General features: G+C 36.2%; 2 pseudogenes; both read left to right on the top strand.

Annotated features, from left to right (window-relative positions):
- Positions 1 to 17,005, top strand: part of LOC120268587 — a 45,154-nt pseudogene extending 28,149 nt beyond the window's left edge.
- Positions 17,006 to 17,321: 316 nt separating this feature from the next.
- On the top strand, positions 17,322 to 22,814 carry LOC120268586 (annotated as a pseudogene).
- Positions 22,815 to 26,999: the final 4,185 nt, after the last annotated feature.

The raw sequence follows: 26,999 nt of genomic DNA, 5'->3' as shown, positions 1-26,999 counted from the left end.
ATCTAAAAATGCATATTAGGTATGGATATCCATATAGGTGCAAATTCCAATGACAATTGTCTTGATGTACTTGTTAAAAGCTTTTTATCTACATTATGATCACTTTCATACAATTGCATGTACTTAACATGCACTAGTTTCTTACTAAGATGGTGATATTCTTGTTCTATTAGAGACATCAGGAATCAAGCAAAAGCTAAGAAAAAATCCAAGACAAAGAAATCTTTCGAAACAAATGCAGCTAAGGATCTTCCAAGTCAAGTGGCATGGGAAGGATGGTTCAGAATGCATCAATCGTCCTCACAAAGTCCACAAGAGATGAACCAACCTATTTTTTGCACGAATGCCAAACTATGAAGATGAAGTAACACAAGATCCTACTATGTCAGCTGAAGAAAATCATGATGATATCACACTTAAAATAGAGAAAAACAAACTCCGAAGAGGTCCTAACAAAGAAATACCCGCACTGGCAAATCCAAATGAGCGAATCTTGGTTAATATTTTAGATGATGAGTAAGTTGATTGTTTAATTTATTTATTTGTGCTAAAGTCATACTTGACTAATATAGGCCTAATTCCTCCTTATTTTTTTTTTCTTACAATGATAGGAAATTTGTAGACCCTAAAATTGTTAGAACAATTACAAAGTGTATCCAATTACACTTCAATGATGCATGGCCAACATGGAAGAAAGTATCTAAAGCTATCAAAGGTGAGATGTGGGCAAAATTTGAGGTGTTTATTTCTCTCTTTTTGACGAACTTTGATTCTTGCTACTGATATGCTCCTATTTGGTGTTTTAATAAGGTGCAAATCATATGGTATTAAAACTATACACATAACTTTCCTATGCGCTTACATTGACATTGTTTTCATATCATGAAGTGCAACTCCCATGTTTAACTTCTGGTTATTGGAGTATAATTTGTTAGGGACTCTGTTATTGTTTATTGCCCTGTTAAAGAAATTAGCTAATTGTTTAGTTGTGGTTGTATAAAAAGAATAAAGTACTCTAATCCCCATCGCATTAGTTTATTTTTGGGTATTTATTGCTTGAAAAGATTATGGCTTGGTAATATGATTTCTATTGTTGAAGATTTAATTATCAAACATGCATGTAAAATATACTTGGACAAATAAATGATGATCTCATGCATGTATTTAGAGCTTGGTTAGTTTTCTTTTCCAATTGTATATACATGATCACTTGAAGATACTTACCAAGTCATTGGGATGGATATGAAAAATTCATTAAGATAACTCTAAAAATAAACTATACTTAACTATATGCGAGTGGAGTGGAATTTAGAACTCTAAATTAAGAACACAGTTCACTGATTGAAATGTCTTGTTTTATTTCTTAATCTTACAGTCTTTTTTCATTATTATTATATTACTTTAGAATCTTACAGCCCAATTCCCACTCTATGATATTCTAAATTGTCTTGTTCTATTTCTGCAGTATGATAATCTAATGGCCTATTGAGAAAGCAAAAGTTGTGAGAGCAATTTGGGAGACTACATGCAAGGAATGGTTGTGTGGTATATTGAAAGAAGAAAGGAAGCGGGCAATGAGGCATTTTGGTGTTAGTGATATTTCAAAGTGTAATGGTTACAATGTAGGTTGGATTCGACTGGACATTTGAGATCGATTGGTTAGTGATGTGTGAACTACTGATGCATGGAAAAATTGATCAATTAATGGCAAGCAAAATAGGATGACTGAGAAAGATGGAAGCATCACCAAGCATATCGGTGGATCGATCCCTTTTATGGTTCATGCGGAGAGGATGGTATGTACATAATTCATATTTTAAATTATACTTGCATATGTCTTTATAGTCTCTCATTTAATATCGTCATGTAGGAAAAACAACTAAACTGTAAACCAACCTATGGAGAATTGTTCAACCACACCCACAAACATGAGAAAGGTCAAGGTTATTTTGTTGATCATAAGTCCAAGAATGTCAGTGTAAGTGTATGCCCATGATAATATGCACTTTCTTTCCTATATGCTTGCCTATGTTCTTAATAATTCTTTTCACTGCATTTTAGAATAAATGTGCTACTTTTTTTTTAAGAGATAGTATTTATAGAATTTAATCATGGTGTGCTTTCCATCATGGCCATATAGGAGAATTTACATATGTTTTCTTACAATCTATGTATCTTTATTTGTGCATGCTTCTTGTGCCAAAAACTAAATATGCTACGCCGTGGGGATTATTACATCACAACTTTTTTACTATCAACTTTTTATTGTCATGTTATAATGTAGGATCATTGATCTTAATTTTGATGAAATTACAACTAGCTAGTTTATATATCTCTTGTGATGCATATGTTGATCTAATTCGTTTGTTATTTTTTTTATAGAAATCTTATACTTCTTCAATGAGTCAAAAGTATGGTTCTGATGAAGCTAATTATCTCGAGTTTGACCCAAAAGTTTGGTGTGATGCAATTGGAGGGCAAGGTACTGCACGCACTCATTTCTATGGGTTTGGAATCAGGCAACATGGCAAGAATTTCGTATTTACTTCAATTAATGCTGGAGATGCATCATACTCAGCTTATAGTCATCTGAATCATGAACATGAACAAACTCTAGTTGAAGTTGACAATTTACATGAAGAAGTGATGCTTGTGAAAGACAGAATAATCAACTTAGAGGATAAAGTAGAGAAGCGAGCGAGCGATACGGCGGATATCAAGAAGTATCTTGAACAAATAATGGATATATTTAATCTTGCGTGTATGTTTACAAATGCTTCAATAGGACCTTCTCAACCTACCTCTCAGGATAAAGACACTACTAGACCACCACTTTGAATATTGAACAGATTGATATATACTATATATATAGTACTGTTTCATTATATATGTTTAGTACTTGTTAAGACTTGTTAATTATCAGTGATGTATGTACACAAAGTATGTTACGGGAAATTAATTACATGTAGGTGACGGAATTTAATATTGTGTGTTTGCTATATGAAATTTCTTATATGTATTGCTACAGGGAAATCAAGTAGGATAAATATGATTAATAATATACTATAAGAGCTTTAATCATGGAATTTATTTGGATGTAAAGGGACTGATTCCGTGGGTAATATTTTTTTAGTGACGAAATTCTGTGGATAATACACCACATCAGTAATAAAATTCCATTTGTGTTAAAAGGACTTTCCCGACGAAATTCCATGGGTGAAGCGGGTATTTGTGACAGAATTCCATCAGTGATATACACTACCAGTGACAAAATTTGTCTGGTGGTAAAGAGACTCAAATACCTAATTCCGTGGGTGATAATTATTTAGTGATAGAATTTCGTGGGTAATAAACAACATCACTGATGGAATTCCGTTGGTGTTAAAGATCATTACCAACGGAGTTCCGTAGGTGAAGTGAGTATATCTGTGATGGAATTCCATCGGTGATATACACTATCAGTGACGGAATTTGTTTGGTGGTAAAGAGACTCAAATACCTAATTCCGTGGGTAATAATTTTTTAATGACGGAATTCCGTGGGTAATACACCACATCAGTGACGTAATTTTGTTGGTATTAAAGATCTTTACCAACGGAATTCCTTGGGCGAAGTGAGTATATCCGTGATGGAATTCCGTCGGTGATATACACTATCAGTGACAGAATTCGTTTGGTGGTAAAGAGATTCAAATACCTAATTCTGTGGGTGATAATTTTTAGTGACGAAATTTCGTGGGTAATACACCTCATCAGCGATGGTATTTCGTAGGTATTAAAGATCTTTGCCGAAGAAATTCTGTGGGTGAAGTGAGAATATTTGTGACGGAATTCCGTCGGTGATATGTATTTTCATATCATTAATTTTAGTTTTTATTTTGGATTCATTGACAGAATATTCTGTCGGTGATGCTCTAGCATCACCCACGGAAAAAAATATTTCCGACAAACATTTCCAACGAACATTTCCGTCACTCTAGCATCACACAAAATTTTCCGACAAACATTTCCAACGAACAGTTCCGTCGCTGTGGATCATCAGCGATGGAATTGTAGTTTTCAGTGACGGAAAATTCCATCAGTGATGCGACTATTTTCTTGTAGTGCCTGAATACTGGTTCACTCATTACAATCTATATAAATTTGGTCAATGTGTCATTTATTTGTTGATCTTATTTATTTTTAAAATTTGAAATTAAATGTAGAAGGGATACGGTAGTGGTACAGCCCCCCATGGTTCTCAGAACATATCCCATCAGCTCCCAATGATCGTCTCCTTTTACATGAGGCCTTTGAGAAGGTACATATTCAAAGTTTTCTTTTTAGCATATATAATGTTGGTCAACTTCTATACCAGTGAGCTGATTCTAAAGAATTAAATTTCCATTAATTAATTATTTACCAGGCAGTTTTTTATTGTTAACTGCAAAACTATATCAATACTGATGAATTTCACATAAAAGGTAGTTTTTATTTCTGAAGCTTTATATTATATTTGTCACTAATACAATTTTTAAGAAATTTGTCCACTAATTGATTGCAATAACTGATTTTCCATATGCTTTGTCTTAGATCTTGTTTTATTTTTTGTTTGTCATTGGTTCCATACATTTTTACTTTTATTCCATCCGGTTCTTTCTTCTATTTCCCTAGCCATATTTATTCTTGTTGTTTATTCCCACAATAATCAAGGTCAACCTCAATAAATTTGTACTTTTGCAAGAACTGTTGGGGTTACAGTTGAGATTTCCACCTTCTCAAATTACAAGTCCATTTTTTGTGGTTCGTCTCTGAAGGAAAGAATATAAACCCTTTAGAGTTTTGTTATTCCCATTTTAGTTGTGTATTCTAGTAACTAAGCAAGTGTTTATCAATATTATGTTTATTTTAATCATGTAAATCATAAGTGTAATAGAGAGAGATTAATAATATGCAAGCTGCAGGAAACCCGCACAAGTTTTAGGAGGGACTTTGGCAAACAAAATGACATGTTTAACAAAATTTTGCAACAATATTACTCTCCTATTTGATATGTTCTTATAGGAGAAAGCTCCTTATTAGAGGGCAAGATTAATCTTTAGGCGAAAAATAAATCATCAGCATTCAAATCGGAAAACATGCACTAATCATTCTTATCTATTACAAAGCATTGTCTAGAGATGTAGTATTTACTGGTTATATATGAGTCTGGTGGAATAAATAGAATATTCTTAAAGCAATGGTCACATGAACTTTCTACCTCCATTATGGATTCTTGATGTGATAGATACCACTTTCCACGGCCCATTTATAAATCATTAAATTGATATGCAGAGTAATCTCTTGGTTTTTTACCGAATCATTAAGAGCCATGTGTAAAGATGGATTAATGAAATTGTCATTGAGTTTATGGCCAAGAAGTTTGTTTTGCCTCTAACACTAATCCTGCCATATATTTTTACTTTTTGCATAAAGGCATAAATAATTTTCTTTATTTTAAAAGGAGATTTCTGACATCTTATAATTGTATAATCATGAGCCATGAGATTAGTGCATCATCACTCTTCTGGTTTCGTCCTTTGTCTCATTTTGCTCCTGATGTTTCGCTTTTAATCTACAAGCTGTTATTAAGAGGCTGATGACTGATGTACCTTTTGGTGTGCTCTTTGATGAGAATAAGACTAATATGTTAACTCACACTCTTTCCAGGTTTTCACTCTTTGGATAAAGAAGTTACTGAAGCTAGTAATCTATTAAGCATGCTTGAAACACTACAGAGTCAACATAATATAAAGATAACAAAAGGCTTGACAACTAAACAACTGACAAAGTAGACAAAACATAAAGTAAGAACAAAAGAAAGGGAACATCCAATCAGCACCACCCTTGGCCATGCACGTACACAGTAGCTCATCTTTGTGAATTGTCAACTCTTCCTTAGCTTCTTTAGATCTGAGCAGCAACCTGACAATCTCAACATCCTCCCCTTGCTCAGAACTCTTTCATCCCGAGAACATTTCGAAAGTACTTGTGTTTATGAACAGGCAACACCTTTGGTAAGAATGTCAGCGATTTGCTCATATGTGTTGTAGTGAATCACATCGAGTGCACCGTCTTTCACCAAATCATGGATGAAGTGGAAGCGAGTGTCGATGTGCTTCGTGTGGTTATGCAAAGGTTGGGTTTCGGGTGATGGATATGGCTGATATGTTGTCACAATAGATGATGCTCTGCCCTAAGTGCTTTTCTCCCAAGTCTTCAAGCAAACATCTCAACCACACAGCTTCATAAGCCACCGAGGTAGCAGAGATGTACTCGGCTTCAGTACTGGACAGAACTGTGATCTGTTGCTTCTTCGAGCTCCAAGAAACTGTAGCTGATCCAAGAGAGAAAACTGAAATGGTGGTGCTTTTCCGATCATCCGGTGAGCCTCCCCAGTCACTATGTGTATAACCAGTGAGCTTGAACTGGTCATTGTGGGTGTAATGAAGTCCAAAACTCATTATTCCTGATATATAGTGTAGTATTCATTTAACAGCACCATGTGATGTGTTGTAGGTGCTTGCATGAACCAAGAAACCACCTCAATGGCGTACATAAGGTCTGGTCTGGTGTGTTAGATACAACAAGCTTCCAACAATTCTTCTATAGCGAGATGAGTCTACATTCCCAGAGTTATTCTTCAAATAAAGTTTTTCATTCGAATTCATAGTAGTAGAGATTGCCTTGCTATGTAACATTCTAGTTTTCTTCAATAAATCTTTGGCATATTTATGTTGAGACACAAACAGAGAACCTGGTTTCTGCTTTACCTCTAGACCCAAGAAATATATCAGCGGGCTGAGATCTGATATCTCAAAGGTTCTCAACATTTCTTCTTTGAATTCAATCAACATTTTTGACGATGAACTCTTATAAACAACATTGTCTACATACAGGCACAACAACAGAGTGTCTGAGTTCCCTTGAAGCTTTCTATATACTGTTGGTTCATTAGCACTTCGTACAAACTATGTCTGTTGGAAATTCTGATCTATGCAGCTATACCAAGCTCTAGGAGCTTGGCAAAGCCCATATAAAGCTTTTCAAAGCCTGTATACTTTCTCCTCTTCTTCTTTGATGATAAATCATTCTGGCTATGATACATACACTTCTTCACTTATCTCTCCATTGAGAAAGGCAGGTTTAATATCAAGTCAATGGATGCATCACCCTTTTTGGGCTCCAATGGCCATGGACACACGTATCTTCTCCATCCGAGCCACCGGGGAGAATACTTCTTTCAAATAGATTCCCTCTAGTTACGAGTATCCCTTTGCGACTAAGTGTGCCTTCTTTCTCAATAGAGATCCATCGGGGTTGTATTTGGACTTGAAGATCCATTTCAGTCCAATCGCACACTTTCCTCGAGGCAAATTGGTCATCTCCCATGTATCATTCTTCTTTATTACACTGAGTTCTTCAAGCATTGCTGCTGCCCATTCATTGTTCTTCATTGCCTCTTCATACGATGTTGGGTCTGAACAGTTAGTGCAAATAACCAGGTGTTGTATAGTTCTAATAGGGATCTATACCTTGTAGGGAGTTCATTGTCTTCTTCATTTGATGGTGTAAGTTCTCTATTTAGAGATATATCACATGAATATCTCACGTCATCAGGCCCTTCATCAAGAAATGTTGATGGCTGAGGAGCACCCACTTGATCACTAGACGAAGCTTTTCCCAGACCTTCATTCAGAGAGAATATTCGTGCTGCTGACTCATCATGCCTTGCCCAATCCCAACATTTATCTTAGAAGAACGTGACATCTCAGGTTATCTGGACCTTCTTAGTCTGTGGATCCAATATTTTATATGCTTTTGACTGGTCACAATAACCAATGAACACTCCAGCACATGATTTGGCATCGAACTTGCGCCTTGATTGAGGATCCACTATAGCATGGCAAAGGCTTCCGAAGATCCGGAGATGGTTAACCATCGGCTTTAACCCATTGAGAGCCTCATAAGGTGTCTATGATTAAGTGCACTAGTCAGAGAGTGATTTAACACATGGACGGTGGCCACCACCGCCTCTACCAAGAGCTCAACAACATCTTCTTCTCCATGAGCATTTTCCTTGCCATTTCCATAACCGTAGGGTTTTTCCATTCGGCCACACCATTCTGTTGTGGCAACCTTGGTGCAGTGAGTTGTCATCTTACATCGGAGTTTTCACAAAAGCTGTCGAATTCCCAAGAAACGAACTCCCCTCCCCGATTAGTTCATAGGCTCTTCACCGGCAGAGAAAGCTGTCTTTCCAGTGATGATTTGAATGATTTAAAGCTCTAAAGTGCTTCTGATTTGTTACAAAGGAGGTAAACACAACTATAGCGAGAGTAGTCATCGGTTAATAAAAAGAAATAGATACTACCTCTAAGAGAAGGACTTTGCATAGGTCCAACCAAGTCACTATAGACAAGCTTCAAGGGGATGGTGGCACGCTTGGCATGTCCTTTGGGAAATAGGGTTCTCGTTTTCATTCTAAGTGAGCATGCCTCACATGGTTGTATGGATGCAATAGGCGAAAGACACACCACCATATGTTCAAGTGATAGCAGCTACAAACCTTTCTGATTTAAGTGCCTGTATCTACCTATGCCAGAGCATAGATGAGTCTTCTTCACCTTAGGAAACATGGGCCGAGCCAATGTCATCCGCATTAAGAGGGAATAACTGGTGATTTTCATTTGAATTTGAGCAATCTGAACATTTGAAGCTTTGTCTTTAATGCCACACTTTCCTTCTGAGAACTCAACTTTGTAGCCAGCCATCATAAGCTGTCCTACACTCAACAAGTTATGAGCAAGGTTAGGAATGTATTGAATGTTTGTTAAAACGTTTGTTTTTCTTGAGCTTGTTCAAAGAGCCACTGTGCCTACTCCAGCGACAGGTAAGATCTTGCTATCACCCAATCTAATCGTCTGATGAGGTGCTTCTTCAATGTTTTGGAAGAGATATTTGTCTCTTGACATGTGATTTGAGCAACCACTGTCAATCAACCACATCCCTCTAGCTTCTTCTTTAGAGCCATCACTTACCATGAATAAGAGCCCTTCATCAGACTCTTTTGCTTCTTCTGTTATGTTTGCCTCTTTGTTTCAATACCAGCATTGCAACTTGATATGCCCGTAATTCTTGCAGATGAAACACTACATTCCTTTGTACTGTTTTGAGCTCTCAGCAGAGTTAGAGATCTCTGAGTTTCTCCCGCGTCCACGCCGTCTTCTTCTCCCTCTGTGAAAGCCGCCACGACCACGACCGCTTCCTCCTTTGTTGAGGTGATCGCCAGGTAGTGTAGTTCTAACATGCAGTGCCTTCACTTCATCTTGGTCACCTGCATTGTTTAAAATTGATTCATGGCTCGTGAGTGAGCCACAAAGTTCATAAACTATGAGGGTGTTGAGGTTCTTAGCCTCAAAGATGGAGGAGATAACATTTGTGAACCTAGGTGTCAAACTCGTGAGGATTTTTGTGACCACCTTCTTCTCTGGGAACTCCTCTCCCAGTACTTTGATTTGATTGACAATGTCTAGGACTCTGGTAGAGAAATCTTCTATCTTCTTTCCATGCTTCATCTTTGTTGCATCACGCTCTCGGTGTAGGGAATGAAGCTTGACTGTAGCATTGTTTTCATTCCCTTAATATTGAGTTTTCAGCACCTCTCATGCTTGTTTTGCTGTCTTTGCTTCAGTGATCCTTAGAAGAACCATGATCATCCAAGTAGTGTTTGATTAAACATAGAGCTTTTCCATCTTTATTCATAATTTCATTGAGTCTATTGTTTTCGGCTTCTTCAGCTATCCCTTTTCTCAATAATGCTCCACAGATCATTAGACCTGAAGACTTTCTTCATCTTGAGACTCCAAAGATTATAGTTCTCTCCCTTGAAGAGTAGAATGTTGGGTTGAGAAGAGCTTGAAGAACTGCCAACCATTGTCCCAATTATCTGATACCACTAATCAGAATAAGACTGATATGTTAAATCACACTCTTTTTCACGCCCTGAACCCGGCTCGCCAGACCTGGTGCACCGACAAATGGCAGCACACCTACAAGATCAAGATCCAGTAGGCGTGAAAGGCCTCAAAACCCGATTCTGAAGCAGTGATCTATTAAGCTCCTGATCTGAAAAAAATTAAACAACGGATTATGAGCTTGACAACCTAGTAAGCACCCACTAAAAAAATTATAGGGATCATTTACAAAAATCATAAATTATCAAAATCAAAATCAGAAATCAAATTTATTTCAAATAAACACAGATGTCAAAACCAAGCATATAGGTCCTTAAACAACTATTGCCATAAAATAACAGAACTCATATATTAACTCTCGGTGACCCGAGCCAGAATTATCAGAACTCAAATTTTTACCCTTGGTGACCCAGAGCCAGATTTATCATAGGCCTTTTTCAACGACAAAAAGTGATGGGAAACTATAGTTTCTATATCAGAGTACATGTCGACACGGTCATTGTTTAACCCCAGTGACAGGATTATTACAAAGTTAGTTTGGGGACTACGATTACTGCGCCAAAATATTTCAAATTCACAAAAGAATAAATTATAAAATTCATATTGGGCAAAATGCAAGTTATTTGCAGTTGCGTGATCTCATTTTTATCATAGCAAAATAAACCAGTTATTTTAATCCAAACATGAAATAATTTTTAAAAAATATTAATAATAATTAATCAGAGATTAACTAAAAGATATCTGAAATTCAGAATTGAAGTAATTCATATTTAGATAAGCTGTCTAAACTTTAGAACTTAAATAATCTAAATTTAAATAAATATTCCAACCTTTCTGATAATTCTAATCCAAAATATAAATATCACTAACTCCAAAGTTTCAAATAATTTAAAGTAATTCTGAAAAAAATAATAAATAAATAATTCAAAATATAAATCAAAATAATCAGTATTTTTTTTTTCAAAAATTACAAAAGTTCACAAAACTAGAACTTTCAAGTATATACATATAATAGGATTTATATGTGGGATACTTACCTTATTAACGCCCAAAAATACTCCAAAACCTTACATCTTTGGCATGCCATATATTTGGGAAGAAATCCTATTAGCTTTCAAATAACAAGTCGAGACTAACAAGAAATAGTATAAAAAAATGATGTTTAGAAGGGTACAAATGCAAAAACTTCAAACTATTACTTTTACACTCCCAAATATTGATTATTGCGAGAGTACGATAGTAATTACCCACTCCAAAAGCCATATCAATAATTCCAACATGATCAATGAGTACTAAAAACCATCATAACTTCACATGAACTTTTCCAAATCACAAATTTAAAAATTTTGGGAAAAATAGACACTTAACATTATGACATATCCGAAATTCACACAACTTAGAGCACTACACAATTTATAACATTCAATTGAATGTCCAACTATTTCTGCAGGCTTGTAATTCAAACGTATCCCTTTCAAATAAGAATATCTCTCAATATAAAATTTCAATAGAAATAATATTTTACGTCCAGTCAGATAACTCAGTAATACCTCACTTTCTTATTTTATGCTATACTAGATACAACATCTAAGACCACGAGAAACACAACTACACAAATAATGCTATAACTTTTAAAAGACTCATCCAAAGAATCTAAAATTTTATAGGTATCAAGAAGATATCAAATTATATAACTTTTTTATATTAATATTCTCCAAATTCCATGTAGAAGACCATCAAATTGTCTAAGAAATCTTTATAGTTTCTGCAAAAATATTAATGAGCACACCTATAGAAATCTGATCATATCTTACACTTTACATGGCAAACAATTCTGAAATTTTGTAGAGTCAAAGATAAAATTGTCCTCTATAACTTTATTAAATAAATATAAATCTAAATCAGAACTTAGAAATTATGAAATCAATCAAAAATTTTTAAGGGTTGAACAGAAATCCTGTCCGCGTCACCTGTGTCTAAAAATTTATAATTTATAGAATACTACTCCAAAAATTTTGAAATTATGCAGGTATTTATACAATGTCAATCTCTACAAGTTTCTTATTCTATTATCCTCCAAATTCGGCATCTAAGACCTCTAAAATTGAAGAGGGGTTTCTGCTATGCGTTAGGAATTTCTTAATTTTATCATCAAATAAACCCAATCCTTAACATAAGAAGGAAAAGACAAAAACAAATCAGAACCTTACCTCAACCACTGCAATCAAGCACCAACAGAGGTGAGTTCCTCACCTTCGTCGCCAGAATCACATTGAACCAAGGAGAGATGCTAGATCTCACTTTTCTTAAACGATACTATCAAAACATGAGGAGGCGAAGAGTGTGGGGCTGTCGAAGAAGAAGTGAGTAGGGTTTCAATTAAAAGTTAACTGAAAAGTTACAATAAAAAGAATAAAAAAAAACTAAGTTCAAAACTAGCGGCTAGGATCTAATCAAGGAGTGGGGTCCACACTCTCTCCACGTTTTCAGTCTTTGGATAAAGAAGTTACTGAAGCTGGTAATCTATTAAACATGCTTGAAACACTACAGAGTTAACATAATATAAAGGCAACAAAAGCCTTGCCAACTAAACAATTGACAAAGTAGACAAAATATAAAGTAAGAATAGAAGAAACAGAACATCCATTCAGCGCCATCCTCGACCATGCACGTATACAGTAGGCCGTCTTTGTGAATTGTCAACTTTTCCTTAGCTTCTTTAGTTCTTAGCAGCAGCTTGACATTCTCAACACTCATGTCCGGTGGTCTTGATTCTTCACTTATTGCTGATGTTGAATCACGGTATTTGTTTGAGGTTAAAAGCGTCATTCAGTGGGGATCTCAATTACATACATTCTGTGTTGGTTTGAAGGTTGATTTTTGTTTAGTCTTGTGCATTAACTGAATTCTTCTTCATCCATAAGAAGGTGTCTTTGAAGTTACTCTATGGCAATGACATCTCCAGCAAACCTATAGAGCCACTGTTTCTTCATTTCCAATTTCTTTGATCCTTCAATAAAAAATTTCTTTCCATGACAACATAAAAGTTATACACTATTCATTCCTAGAATTATTTCTGGTAAACCTACTTGTGTATAAACCGATGATGGTAATTATTTAAATTTGATTGTCATGTCACTGGATTCTAGGGTGTGTTTTTGAAATTACTTTTCTCAACTACTCCATATTCTTGGGGATGCCCTTGTGTAATATTTAGGGATAGGTTGCATTATGCCTAAGCTAGGCTTGCTGCAATTTACTGCATGAAAATTTGGTAGAAGCACTGCACCCATAAATTCCTTGTTTAGAGAGACGATTTCTATATTGAATTAGATTTTTTTTTTTTTAAGAAAGGAGAAAACCTTTGGCAGGGAGGTTAGCAAGAAATTTCTTGTAAAAACAATAGCTCCTATTAGTTCATAATGCGACTAGTAAATTTTGATTCCCATGGATTACTTGGTATTTTACACTAAAGGGAGGAGCTCTATGAAATGAAAATTTTACATACAGTTAAGGAACAGAGATTATTTGCTTGTAATGAATTACCGTAATGGATGTCAGCTCAATCGGGAAAAAATTATATAAAGGCTAGGCAAGCGATACTCCCTTAACATCTTATAGTTTACATTCCTTTTATGTACAAGTTGAATTTATTGATTTGGTCATGTTTAGGTATGTGATTTCCAACTGAAAAGGGCATGTATAAAGTAATATAGCATCTACAGAGATGAGATATTGGATGATCTAGTTCATATAAATGGAATGGTGCATGTGCATGATATTGGGTATATCTAAGAAATTATAGTTTTTAATCTCACCTAGAGCCATTTTGTACCCTTTTCTAGTGTTAGAACTACTTGCCAATTTTCCATTAGTGACTTAATTTTCTTAAAAAAATATAATACTTGTGAATTGTGCTGAGGGCTCTCCTGATCTAAAAAATGCTAGGGAAGTCACAGATTATCTTGGTACCATTCATCATGAATTTCACTTCACAGTGCAAGTGATATATTCTAAATTTTGTTGATGAGTTAGAAGTGTTATATGTTTGACTATAAGAATGGCCATCCATCTTCTTCTTCTTTTTATTATTATTATTATTATTATTATTATTATTATTATTATTATTATTATTATTATTATTATTATTATTATTATGATTTATGTTTTTCATAGCTTGTTTTTCACTTTTAATTTCAGGAGGATATTGATGCACTTGAAGAAGTCATTTATCACATTGAAACTTATGATGTGACAACTATTAGGGAAAGCACACCAATGTTTTTAATGTCACGCAAGATTAAGTCATTGGGTGTAAAGATCGTGCTTTTTGGAGAAGGTTTAGATGAAAATTTTGGAGGTTACCTATATATTCAGAAGGCACTGTTGGTGGGGGTGGTTCTTTGAGGAATAAAGAAGAAGAGATAAGAAAGAAAATAGTGCACACGTCTTTAAGGCGTGGGAAACACTTTCCTTTAGGCTTAATTCGCCTCCACCTAATTTCAAACCTTTGATGCAAAGTAAATTGAATGGTGAATTTCCTTTAGGATACAATGAAGACCCTTTAGTATGGTTTGCACTTCCAAACTCAAGCAAAGACATCAATGGCTTCTACAATGTGAAAGTTTGCTTTTATCTTTTGTGCACTCGAAGAACAAAGAAATAAACTTGTGAAGAATTTGTTTTTTATTCATCGACTTCAATGATGGTAGGAGATTATTTTTATAGGAATTAAGTGGTGTTTAGAAAAGAGACACATCACTTCCATAATGAGTGTTATTCAAAATAACATGCCACTTCAATGAACTACTTCATTAAAGAGACACACTATTTCATTATTGAGACACACCACTTTACTAATGAGATATCTATTTAAATAAAAAAACCATTCATTAATTAATGAAATTACAAATTACAACCTCTCATTAGTTGTATTACAAGTGGTGCTTATTGGATTAGTGTCTTTTAAAGTTTTAACTACCTTTAGTTTAGTGTTGTGCATTGATGAATAGGCATAGATAAATTCCTGTATGACTTTCCACATAATGAAATAATTAATAGATACACCTCATTTTTAAAATCCCTCACAGGCACCCAATAAGGTGGAATTTCATTAGGAAACATGTCAGAAGGTAACTATGGGAAGCCCTTACTTTTTTGCCAATGATAGCATCTATCCACTTATTTTCAAGCTTGTTAAAATTTCAATAAATGGTGCACATTTGCATATTTGAAAGCTTGTTAAACCTTTTTCTCATGTTCATTTAGCATCAGTGAATATAATGGCTAGTTTGGTTCCTGGTTTTGTTGAGTTCATTTTCTGTTTTATTTTTCTATTTATTTTTAACTTTATGTTCCATTACATTTAAAATGTGTGCATTGAAGGCACTAAAGTTGCATATCCTTATCAATTGGGATAATGTATCCCGAGTCTTATTTTTGTAGAAGTGTAAGGTTATTAATTATAAGAATCTTAGGAAACCATGTTTCCAACTGCAAGGTTATCAAAGTTCATTCAGAATGATTAAATTTCACATTTCTGAGTTTGTTGCATTGCTTAACTTTTCTCACAATATCTTAGAAATCATCTTTCTGATGGCATCATGCATATTTGGTTCCACGAACAAATTGTACTAAAAAAAATATCACAGTGATGCTTAGTGGGTGCTTTGTTCTTGATTTTGAGTCATCTTCCCTGTCAAGAAGATGTATATACCACATGCTGTGTTCTTGGAGGTTTGATTTGCCGAAACGTTTTTCAATTCTATGAGAACCTTAATAAAACATTTGTCAGTGAGATTCTTTTTTTTTTTGCAATGCTATGATATTTTGTTAAATATGTAGTCAAATGCATTATTTGGGTTTAACTCTACCGAAATGCTTAAGTTGATAAGATGAAAGAAGTGCACAAAAATTTTCAAGTTCAAATTTAGTGCATTAACTAATCTCGGGTTATTGAGAAAGGATGTGTGTGTCTGGAGGTGTTCAATGTAGCAGGTGATGTTGGCAGCACAATATAGTACTACCCACCAGGATGTCCAGACCCTGATCTAGCGTTTGGGTTTAATGGTTCTGATTCAAGACTAGATTTACTGGGAGACTTCTTAGTAGTAGCAGCAGCAGGTGAACAACGTTGTTGCGTATGTCAACAACATTGACAGACATCGGTTGGTTTCTAGTTGGTAATGTTTGGAATATATTATGCATGAATGTTATGTTTGTAATTATTTTATAATTTTACATCATGTTACATCATGTTAATAGCACTTGTGCATCATTCTTTCTCTTGGACTAAGGTGATCTGTTTTTCAGATTTGTTGACAATTTTCATGATCGTTTTCATTCTGTAAAAATTTTATGATTTTTATTTTTCAGGTCTCAAATGTGATCGATCTTCTTAGACTCTCCTGTTAGAGTGTACAAGTTTCTCAAAAAGGTATTTAATCACATGATCCTCATCATCTTCTTTTGCATTTGATTGAATGCTCTAAATAGTAACTAAAAATCAAACTTTGTGTTGTGATTTACAGTGGCTAATTGATCACCATCAGTTCCTCTGCCATCCTCTGTATATTGCTGGTGATTCAAATGTTGGCAAGGTTGTCCCATTCATCACTCACCTGATATCACAAGGTAACCTATCACATCTCAAACCAGTTTTTCTAGTTGATATTTATGTTGTTTGTTCTATCTAAAATGTGATGCTATTGATATTCAAGCATTCAATCTGGGACTCTACCTCCTCTGAATCTCAAGGTAGTGATAATAAATTTAGTCTTAAAAGATTCTAACTATATCCTTCATTTGTTTTCCTACACCTTCAAAACATCAATAACCTCTTCTAGTATGACAATGATGTTATTGTTTCAGGGATATTTGATTGGCAACCTAGGAACTGAAGAAGCAATCAATTTGAATTCTTGCATCCCATATGCTCATAATATTGGGATAATTTTTGATGAGTTATATGAGGTGATGCATTTCTTTTCCTACATTAAAATCCAGTTCTAGTGTTAAGGTCTTGATGTTCTATGCTAATTAGCTTTGCTCTGGTATATATGGCCATTGTCAATCGGTATATATAAAAGATTTGATGAAGAGAAGAACATTATATCTTGCATCAAACTATTTTTAATTTTGCAGTCCACCATTATTTCTTGTGAAGGAGAGGATTATGAAAGTCCTACCAATACTTTTGTGTGCTGAGAAGCTTCAAATTGTGAATAAGGTTTTGTTATTCATACTTCACTAAATACGCTACAGATAATTCCACATGAAAGCTTGAAGTTGTCACACCTCTTGACCTTGCAGTTCATTAATGAAATTCATGACCTCCATATTTTGGAGCCCAAATGTCCACGAACATGTCCAAACCCAAGGAACTTGGCCGGAGAAAGGAGATTTCTCAAGGGATGAGCATGAAGAGCTTATCATCCCACCACCTGTTCCCCCTCTTAAATGCACAGTGAGTTTCATGCTCTTGAGATCTTTCATGCTTTAACAACTACTTAATTACTGAATTTTTAGTGTTTTAGAGAATTCTTTATGTTGTCTAAGAGCAGATAGCCTCTTGTTAAGAAACTAACTGAACATAATTCTGATTTCAGTCTTACTCTCACTATTTGTCCTACATTTGGGAAAATACCGATGCCATGAAAGATGCTTTCACATCCAGAAGGTACATCAAAGGGAATCTGATATATGTATCATTTCTGATATATGTTGCTCACTTGCCATTTATATAAAGCAGGGGATTATGCCGGAATGGATTAGATGCAACGATTATGTGCTGTGATCCTATGATCTTCCAACAGTGTAAAAAAAATACCAGCATAAGCTCATAAGCCACGGTTATCGGGCTTGATCGGAATTAACAGGACTAGTAATAAGTTTTATTGATCATGCACATATCTCTATTTGTAGACTGATGTTGTTGTTTGGATTAAAATTCTTCAGATACATGAGACCATATGCCCACAATCTCACATTCATTACTATAAAGGTATGGCATACAATAAAATTTTGATGATAAGAACTTTGGAGTAGTAAAAAAGAAAACCAAAATAGATGCTAATGCAGAGGTGGTTATTTGTCTTTATTTATACATGATGCTGGTCATACAGGTCTAGAGTACAAACCAAGGGAGAGCCTGGATATGATTAAAATATGGATTTCATATCAACAATGCTAATCACTTACTTGCCATCTCCAAGGATCAAACTTCTGAAGATTCTCATAAATAGTAGGATTTGGAGTTTGTTATTGGCAGAGAAAGTTTATATACCACTAATTAAAGCATGTTTTCACCATGAGTTCTTTTCATATTTTTGTTATATTTATTTTTTGAATGTTCAAATTCCAGGTTTATACTTATCAATAAAGCAAAAGTAGGTTAACTTAAAATCTGGCAGAGAGTTTTTATTGTTCCAGAGTTGGTTTGATATCTATACAAATCATTACATTTATCTCAGTGATATGTTTTTTCTAATTTGATCCGTATGTTGTTGGCACTTTTAATTTGTAGTTGTTGAAATTGGTTCATGGTGCTTGTTTACAGTTGGAACTCCCTTTCTTTTGAACCTAGTATCTTCCATTGGAGGTTTCCATATCACTGAACAAAATGTGATCTCATTACTGTAAATTGTTCTCTATTTTGATGTATTTATTATTGATGTTTTTGAACTTTTGGTTTCTAGTTGTGTGTGAGGCAAAAGTTGGTTTTTAGAGCTTGTGTTTTATTGAAATTTAAGGTATCTTAGTTCTAAAATTTGGTGTCTTCTAAAGGGGGTTCATATCACTAAACAAATCTTGATCTTATTACAATAAACTTTTTCCATTTTGATGTACTTATTCATTGTTGGTATTTTGGACTTCAGGTATCTACTTCTCCTTTTTTTTGGAGCTTATTGCCTATCAAAATCAGGGGTTTGTTAGCTCTAGAACTTGGTATCTTTCAAAGGGAGTTTATTCTAATCTCTAGGACCTAGTATCGTTCAACCACTTTTTTTAATTAATTTGAAATTTTTGATTTCCCAATCTTTAAAAATTGAGCATTATTGACTATGGTGGTTACACTTGATATGTCGCTTGTATGCTGGTGTTTTTTAAAACTATATTTCCTATTCATTTAGTCATCTGCATATCTAAAGCACTCCCGCTTAAGATGTGATAAGTGTCTAAATGTACATATTTCTGTATATGTATTTGTCGCTTCTAGCATGTATTTGTATAAGAATTGATGCCCGTTTTGTGCTTAATCGTGTATTATTTGCTTTACAGGGCATGGGAACGCCATGGAAGGCACGAAGATACAATTTGGGTGAAAAAGAGAAGAAAACCAGATCGCAGTACTGTAGCATATCCCCTGTAGCGAAAGACTGTAGATTGGAGTACTGTAGCAGTTGTACTGTGGCATCGGCATTGTAGTAAAATTACTGTAGCTGCCACTATAGCACCAGCAGAGTTTTCAAGACAGAATTCGAATCATGGCATACGGCCTCAATGCTGCCCGGTATAGAGCCCGGGATGATCACTGTAGCACAAAAGAAGTTAATTGATTGAAGGCATACTGGCTCAATGAGGTGCTCGTTGAGCCAGTATGGATACTATTTGGAGTGCATATGAGGAGTTTTCTTGCCCCGAACAGTGTCAATAAGGAGCTCAATGAGGTCCTCATTGAGCCAGTATACCACCTCGGGATTGATGGATCTTGGAGTAATGAGGAGGGATAAAAAGGGCATTTTTGGGGAAAGGAAAGATGACTTTTGGGGAGAGACTTTGGGGGTTCTTGGCAGCCACCACTTGGGAGGAAGGAGAGAAACAAAGACATCATATTCTTGGGACATTTGGTTTGAAGCTTGGGAATATCAAGGGCTTGAACTTCAAGGGGAAGCTTCATCATCAAGGGAGGAGAAGCATTCGCCACCTTTAGGGCTAGAAGAAGCATCATTCGGCCGGCATTCTCCCTCCTCTTCATCATTCGGACTAGGGAGTGCCATTTATGCATTTACTTCTTGCTTTTGTTTTGTTTGAGACATTTATTTGTATGATGGGACACTAGACCCCCAAGGCCACAGGATGTAGGTGAACCTTGGGGTGTTCATCATGTATTTTGGATGCTTCACTTTTATTTGGAATGCATTGGTGTTATTTGTGGTTTAGCTCATGTTGTTTCATGCCTAGAACTATAATATGGAGAAATCCTTAGTTCTTATTTGAGTTGTATACGTAGACGTGACCTACACATGTGTACTAGATCATCATTGAACTAAAAGGGGAGATCCTTGACCAACATGCCGAGAAATTGAATGTAGGTTGCCCCTCCGAACCATGAGGATGAACTTAGGTTAAGTGCATCTTTATTTCGCGATCTCCATGTGCTTAATGCAATCATTGGAATATGACTAAGAAGAAATCGTTGTCATCATTTGTATGGGATTAGGGTTTGACTACCGAGAAATTGGGGTTGAACTATTGTTGAGGTCCGTCGGCCTAAATCACCCATGTCATCTATTCTTATGCATCCGTACATCATGATGAATCCCTCTTGGGAATCCTCATCCCTAGGCCTGTTCTTATCATTAGCCCCATGGAATACTACGACCCCTGTGTTACTCACAGGGTATTACTTGGCGATCCCGTACACTTGAGGGCACACAATCAAATTTTTGGCGCCGTTGCTGGGGAACTTAAGGAATTCTAGGAAACTTCTAGCTTATTGCTCTAATATTTTTGTTTTCTTTCATTTCTTCTTTTCTTTTGTCTTACTTCTTTTTGATCTTAACCTTCTTTATCTTTATTGACTTTGTAAGGTACCGTGCTGGAAGAAGATTCATTATGGCAGAGGTGAAAATTACACAAGGGAATGAACATGCCATGGTTGATATATGGAAGGATTGGATACCACCTATATTTTATTTATTCCATATACAAGACAGTACAGGATGCCAATTCAAGCCATGGGAAGGTTATAATATAGTAGCTGAAAATAATGAGTGGAAAACTATGCTTACAGATTTCATGAATTATGGTAGAAATCCCACAAGAGAAGATGTCAATATTTCCACTGATCTAACTACACAAGACATAGAAAAACTGCAAGCATACCAGTCAGTACCAGTACATGACACTTGCAACGATCAAGGGGGAACCATTGAGGATATTGTGCAACCTGTGTATAACATCAATGAGAATTTAGATGAAAGCTCAGTATCTACGAATGAAGATGAACCAGAGCATAGCGAGGTACTGCTGAATAGAAATCTACGACCTTCAACTGAAGAAGCACCTGAATTGGAATTGAAGAAGTTACCTGACCACCTCGAATACGCTTTCCTTGGGGAAGGGACTCAATTCCCTGTCATCATTGCATCAAACCTCAAGATGAAACAAAAGAATGATTTGGTAAATGTCTTGAAAAAGCATAAAAAAGCGATTGCTTGGAAGATAGCCGATATCAAGGGGATAAATCCTTCGTTCTGCACTCACAAAATATTGATGGAGGATGATCATAGGCCATCAGTCTTACTACAGAGAAGACTAAATCCGAACATGAAGGAAGTAGTGAAGGTTGAAGTCATCAAACTCCTTGATGCAGGAATTATTTATCCTATCTCTGACAATGAGTGGGTAAGCCCAGTGCAAGTTGTACCGAAGAAGGGAGGATGACCGTAATCACTAATGAGAAAAATGAGTTAATTCCTACGCGAACGATTACAGGATGACGTGTCTGCATTGACTACAGAAAATTGAACGATGCCACCCGAAAGGACCATTTCCCACTACCATTCATCGATCAGATGCTTGAGAGGCTTGCCGGGCATTCATACTATTGTTTTCTGGATGGCTTTTCAAGTTACTTTCAAATTCCCATTGCACCAGAAGACCAAGGAAAAACTACATTCACATGCCCTTATGCAACATTTGCATATCGCCGAATGCCATTTGGCCTTTGTAACGCCCCTGCTACTTTTCAGAGATGCATGCTAGCAATTTTTGAGGATATGGTGGAAGATTTCATGGAGGTGTTCATGGATGATTTTTCTGTGTTTGGTGACTCATTTGAGTTATGTCTTAAGAATCTTGAGCATGTTCTTACACGTTGCGAAGAAACCAATCTTGTGCTGAGTTGGGAGAAATGCCATTTCATGGTTCAAGAAGGAATAGTTCTGAGTCACAAAATTTCCAAAGAGGGAATTGAGGTAGACAGGGCAAAAATCTCCATTATAGAGAAACTACCTCCTCCAACTTCAGTAAAGGCTATCAGGAGTTTTCTTGGACATGCAGGCTTTTATAGAAGATTCATCAAGGACTTCGCCAAAATTGCTAGACCTTTAACAAAATTGTTGGAGAAAGATGTACCATTCAAGTTTGACGATAACTGTATGAAAGCCTTTTTCATGCTCAAGGAAAAACTCACTCAGGCACCCATAATGGTAGCTACAGATTGGAATTCTCCATTTGAATTAATGTGTGATGCAAGTGATTTTGCAGTGGGTGCAGTCCTTGGACAGCGAAGAGACAAACATTTCCATCCTATATACTATGCCAGTAAAACATTGACAAATGCTCAAGAGAATTATACCACAACGGAAAAAGAGTTGCTTGCCGTCGTCTTTGCATTTGATAAATTTTGATCATATTTGGTTCTATCCAAGGTGGTGGTATACACTGATCATTCTGCTTTGCGGTATATGCTCAATAAGTCTGATGCCAAGCCATGCTTGATTAGATGGGTCCTATTGCCCCAGGAGTTTGATTTGGAGATTAAAACAAGATGAGGGCCGAAAACCTTACAGCAGATCATTTATCCCGGCTATAGAATCCCAATCTCGATACTTTGGAGGAAAACAATATCAATGATTCGTTCCCTGAAGAACATTTATTCAGCATTCAGGCAGTAAAAGAGCTTGAACCACCTTGGTTTGCTGAATTTGCTAACTATTTAGTTGGAGGTGTCATCCCAAAATGGTTCACATTTCAACAACGAAAGAAATTTTTTCCATATTTGAAGCATTATGTGTGGGAAGACCCTTATCTTTTCAGAATCTGTTCAGATCAGGTTGTTCGCAGATGTGTGTCACGGACTGAAGGTATGAGTATCTTGAAGCGCTGCCATTCAGGACCAACTGGTGGTCACTACAATGCAAACCACACCGCAAAGAAGATTCTCGATGCAGGATTCTACTGGCCATCATTATTTTCAAGACACCCACAAGTTCATACAAGCATGTGATCGGTGTCAGAGGGTAGGCAACATTTCTCGCCGAGATGAGATGCCTTAGAATTGGAACCAAGCTTGTGAAATTTTTGATGTGTGGGGGATCGACTTCATGGGACCATTCCCAAGTTCACATGGTTGTAAGTTCATCCTTGTAGCTGTCGATTACATGTCTACGTCGGTGGAAGCTCAGGCCCTACCAACAAGTAATGCAAGGGCTGTGGTCAAATTTTTGAAGAAGCTTTTCTCCAGGTTTGGAACACCACGGGCAATCATTAGCAATCGAGGCACACACTTTTGCAATGCTCAGTTTGTAAAAATCCTAAAGCGCTACCATGTTTACAACAAACTAGCAACGCCATATCACCCACAAACAAGTGGACAAGTGGAAGTTTCCAACAGAGATTTAAAAAGAATCTTGGAGAAAAATGTCACTCAGAATAGAAGAGATTGGGTGGAACACTTGGATGACGCTCTATGGGCATACAGAACAGCATACAAGACTCCTATTGGAACCACTCCATACAGACTAGTTTATGGGAAAGCCTGTCACTTACCTGTAGAACTTGAACACAAAGCTTATTGGGCCATTAAATTTCTAAATTTTGATTCCACACTTGCAGGTGAGAAGAGGAAGCTTCAATTAAATGAGTTAGATGAATGGCGCGCCATGGCATACGAAAATTCCAAACTTTACAAAGAAAGAGTGAAAGAGTATTACAATAGGCATATCAAGCATCCTAAACAATTTCAAGAAGGGGATCAAGTGTTACTATTCAACTCAAGGTTGAAGCTATTCCCGGGAAAACTTAAGTCACGATGGTTAGGTCCATACACGGTCACTCAAGTTTACCCACACGGAGCAGTCGAGGTGACTCACCCCAAAAATGGTACTTTTAAGGTGAATGGACAAAGGTTGAAGCTTTATTTTAACAACAACAATTCAAAGATGACCGGGGGAAATTTCAAATTATTTGAAACCCCGTAAGGTAAGTGAGAAGGTACGTCAGGCTCATCACGTTAAACAAGCGCTTCTTGGGAGGCAACCTAAGCATTCGGAGTTTTATTTTCATATTTGTTTGTTCTTTGTGGTCATGTTCATGTTCTTATAACTTTTCGTATTTTCTTAGAGTTGTGAATTTGAATAAGTCCATGTCCTAACTATTTTGTTCATCATGATCATTGTTCATGTGGTTGTTTACTTAATTTTTATTGTGGAGTAACACTTGATTTGATCATCATTTCATGCATTAGATCGAGCATTTGAACCATTATTTTATGTCAGAGATGATTTTAGAACATATTTTAGCCATGGCCATGTGTTTGGAGAAGCTAGGATGACTTTAAAATCTGATTTTAGAAGCCATACGGCCTAAATGAGCTGCTCATTGAGGTCCTCAATAAATTCCAGAAAGTTTACACTACCTCTCACGGCCTCAATGAGCTCCTCATTGAGGTCCTCAAGACCATCCAGTAACTTTTCTCTACCTTTCATGGCCTCAGTGAGCTCCTCATTGAGGTCCTCAAGAAATTCCAGCAACATTATACTAGGGCATACGACCTCAATGAGCTCCTCATTGAGGCCGTATGACCCCTTGTTTTGCATGTGAACTTGGCCCCTTTTCTCATCTCTTCATTGTTCTTCTTCTCCAACCGAGCCCTAGCCTCCATGAGCTCTCTCTCCATGGCCGGATCTCGCTAGATTATGCTCTAAATCATCTCCAAATCTCTTTGGGAAGTAGATCTAGTGCTTCTCTTCAAGATCCACTCAAGTGTTTTCAAGATCTTAGTTGGTATGAAGCTTGGTTGATGAAATCTTTTCTTTTCTTTTCTTCTTGCTTTCTTGAGCTTGTGTGTGGATGTTTCAAGATTTTAGCTTGTATTTTATGGTATGAACATCATGTCTTTGTATGATCTTGAATTTTTGCATAAATTGTTTTTTGAATTCATGATTTGGGGGAAACTCTTGCAAAATGAATAGTATCCATACTGTCTTAATGAGCTCCTCATTGAGACCCGTAATGGATACTATTCACTTCATATTTTTCATGTTTTAGCCTTTCTCATGCCATATGATACATGCTTTTTGATTCCTTTCAATCTTATTTGAATTTTTATTGATGTATGAATGCCACAAGTCAAGAAATTTGCCTCCATACATCCAAGAAACACAATGCCAACCCCGAAGAACCACACTTTAAGCATGCTTATCATAAGGCGAAGTGTGAAGTTTCGAAGACCAAACCATGTGGCACACTTCATCACATAGAATAGGGTATTTTGGAAATATTTGGGACGCATGAACAATTCAAGGAATTACTTTCACATGGTTTTTGGTGAATCTATTCTCAATTGATGATCCTACCTTTCACCAACTTACTTTGGAGGTTTTAAGCAATTTCGAAGCACACCAAGACAACCACATCTTCAACATCTTGTGATGACTAGTTGGACATTTGAGCATGGACATTTGCTTTACTTCTTTAGTTTATTTCTTTGCTTTACTTTTGATGCAAGTGTGTTTGTTTGCTTTGAATAAGTTGGGGAGGGGACACCCTACCAACATTGTGTACAAATTTGCTACTCTTTATCTAGTACTTGTGTGTTTGGACTACTCCCTATTATTTATTTTTGCAATCTTAATTTTTGTTTGGAATGATGATGCCCCTTTATGCCGTGCAGGGCATTAAGGGAGCTTGGTGAGCCTTCCCATATTTCATGGAAGCCGGACCCGACATGCAACGCTTGCAACACCTTTTGTTTGGGTCACATCTCGGCGGATGCACAAGAATAACCGGGGAAGTTCGTTCCACCCTCCTCTATTGTTTCATTGCATATATTATTATGTTTTTAATGATTAGTGTACATTGGGGACAATGTACAATACTAGGTGTGGGGATGGGTGTATTGTATGTATTAGGGTGATTATTTACATGCTAGTGTACCCACGATGGCTTGTTCGTTATTGTAAGACTCTTCTAGCATGGTTTAGTGATCGATTTGAGTTAAATACTTGTTGTTCTACTCTATTGAATCTTGTTTCACCTCTAGTATTGTCTTGTGTACTGAATCTTGTGTTGATGCCTTGGGAATAGCCAACATGACTACTCTATATCTCTTGAATGCTTAACACACAACTTTGAGTATTTGGTCTTAGAGTACTAAGTTCTTTCATTCAATGAACTCTTAAGAACTTCTGAGTCTTGTTGAGCTAGCCCCAGTTTTGTGGCATGTAGAGTAGTCTGGAGACATGATCTAGGATGAATGTGAAAAAGAAAATGATGAAAAAAAATGAGTCTATGTCAGTATTCCTCTGCTAATGAAGCATGAATGCGTCTATGTAGACTGTAATTGAGTAGTTGGGTGCCTCTTGTGCCTAACCAGCATGTGCACCCTTCCAAATGATTTTTTGGTGCAGTCTATGTTAGTCGGACTCGAAAAAGAAAGAAAAAAATGAAATGAAATAAAAATAAAAACCCTAGTGATCTTTTTGGCTACCTACTAGAGGCTTTTGAGAAGAATAGGGAGTCAATTCGAGTTCAAGACTTCGAAAGATCTTACTTGTTCATTGGAGCAGCAATTAGCATTTTAAGACTTAGTACTCTTACCAGTAGAGTGATTAGCATCTAGAGCTGTACTGATTGAAGTTAGTAGGCTAGACCAATTCAGGGCAGATGAAATACGAGATTCACACACATGGCACAGACATATAAGAGGTGAGACAGGATCTTTCTTTTGTGCTTAATGTTTGTAACTCATTATCTGTTATCATTTTCCAATGCTTGT

Source organism: Dioscorea cayenensis, chromosome 9 (assembly GCF_009730915.1).
Source record: "Dioscorea cayenensis subsp. rotundata cultivar TDr96_F1 chromosome 9, TDr96_F1_v2_PseudoChromosome.rev07_lg8_w22 25.fasta, whole genome shotgun sequence".
NCBI classification, from domain to species: Eukaryota; Viridiplantae; Streptophyta; class Magnoliopsida; order Dioscoreales; family Dioscoreaceae; genus Dioscorea; species Dioscorea cayenensis.
The sequence above is the reverse complement of the archived record's forward strand: the minus strand, read 5'-3'. Positions and strand labels throughout refer to the sequence as shown.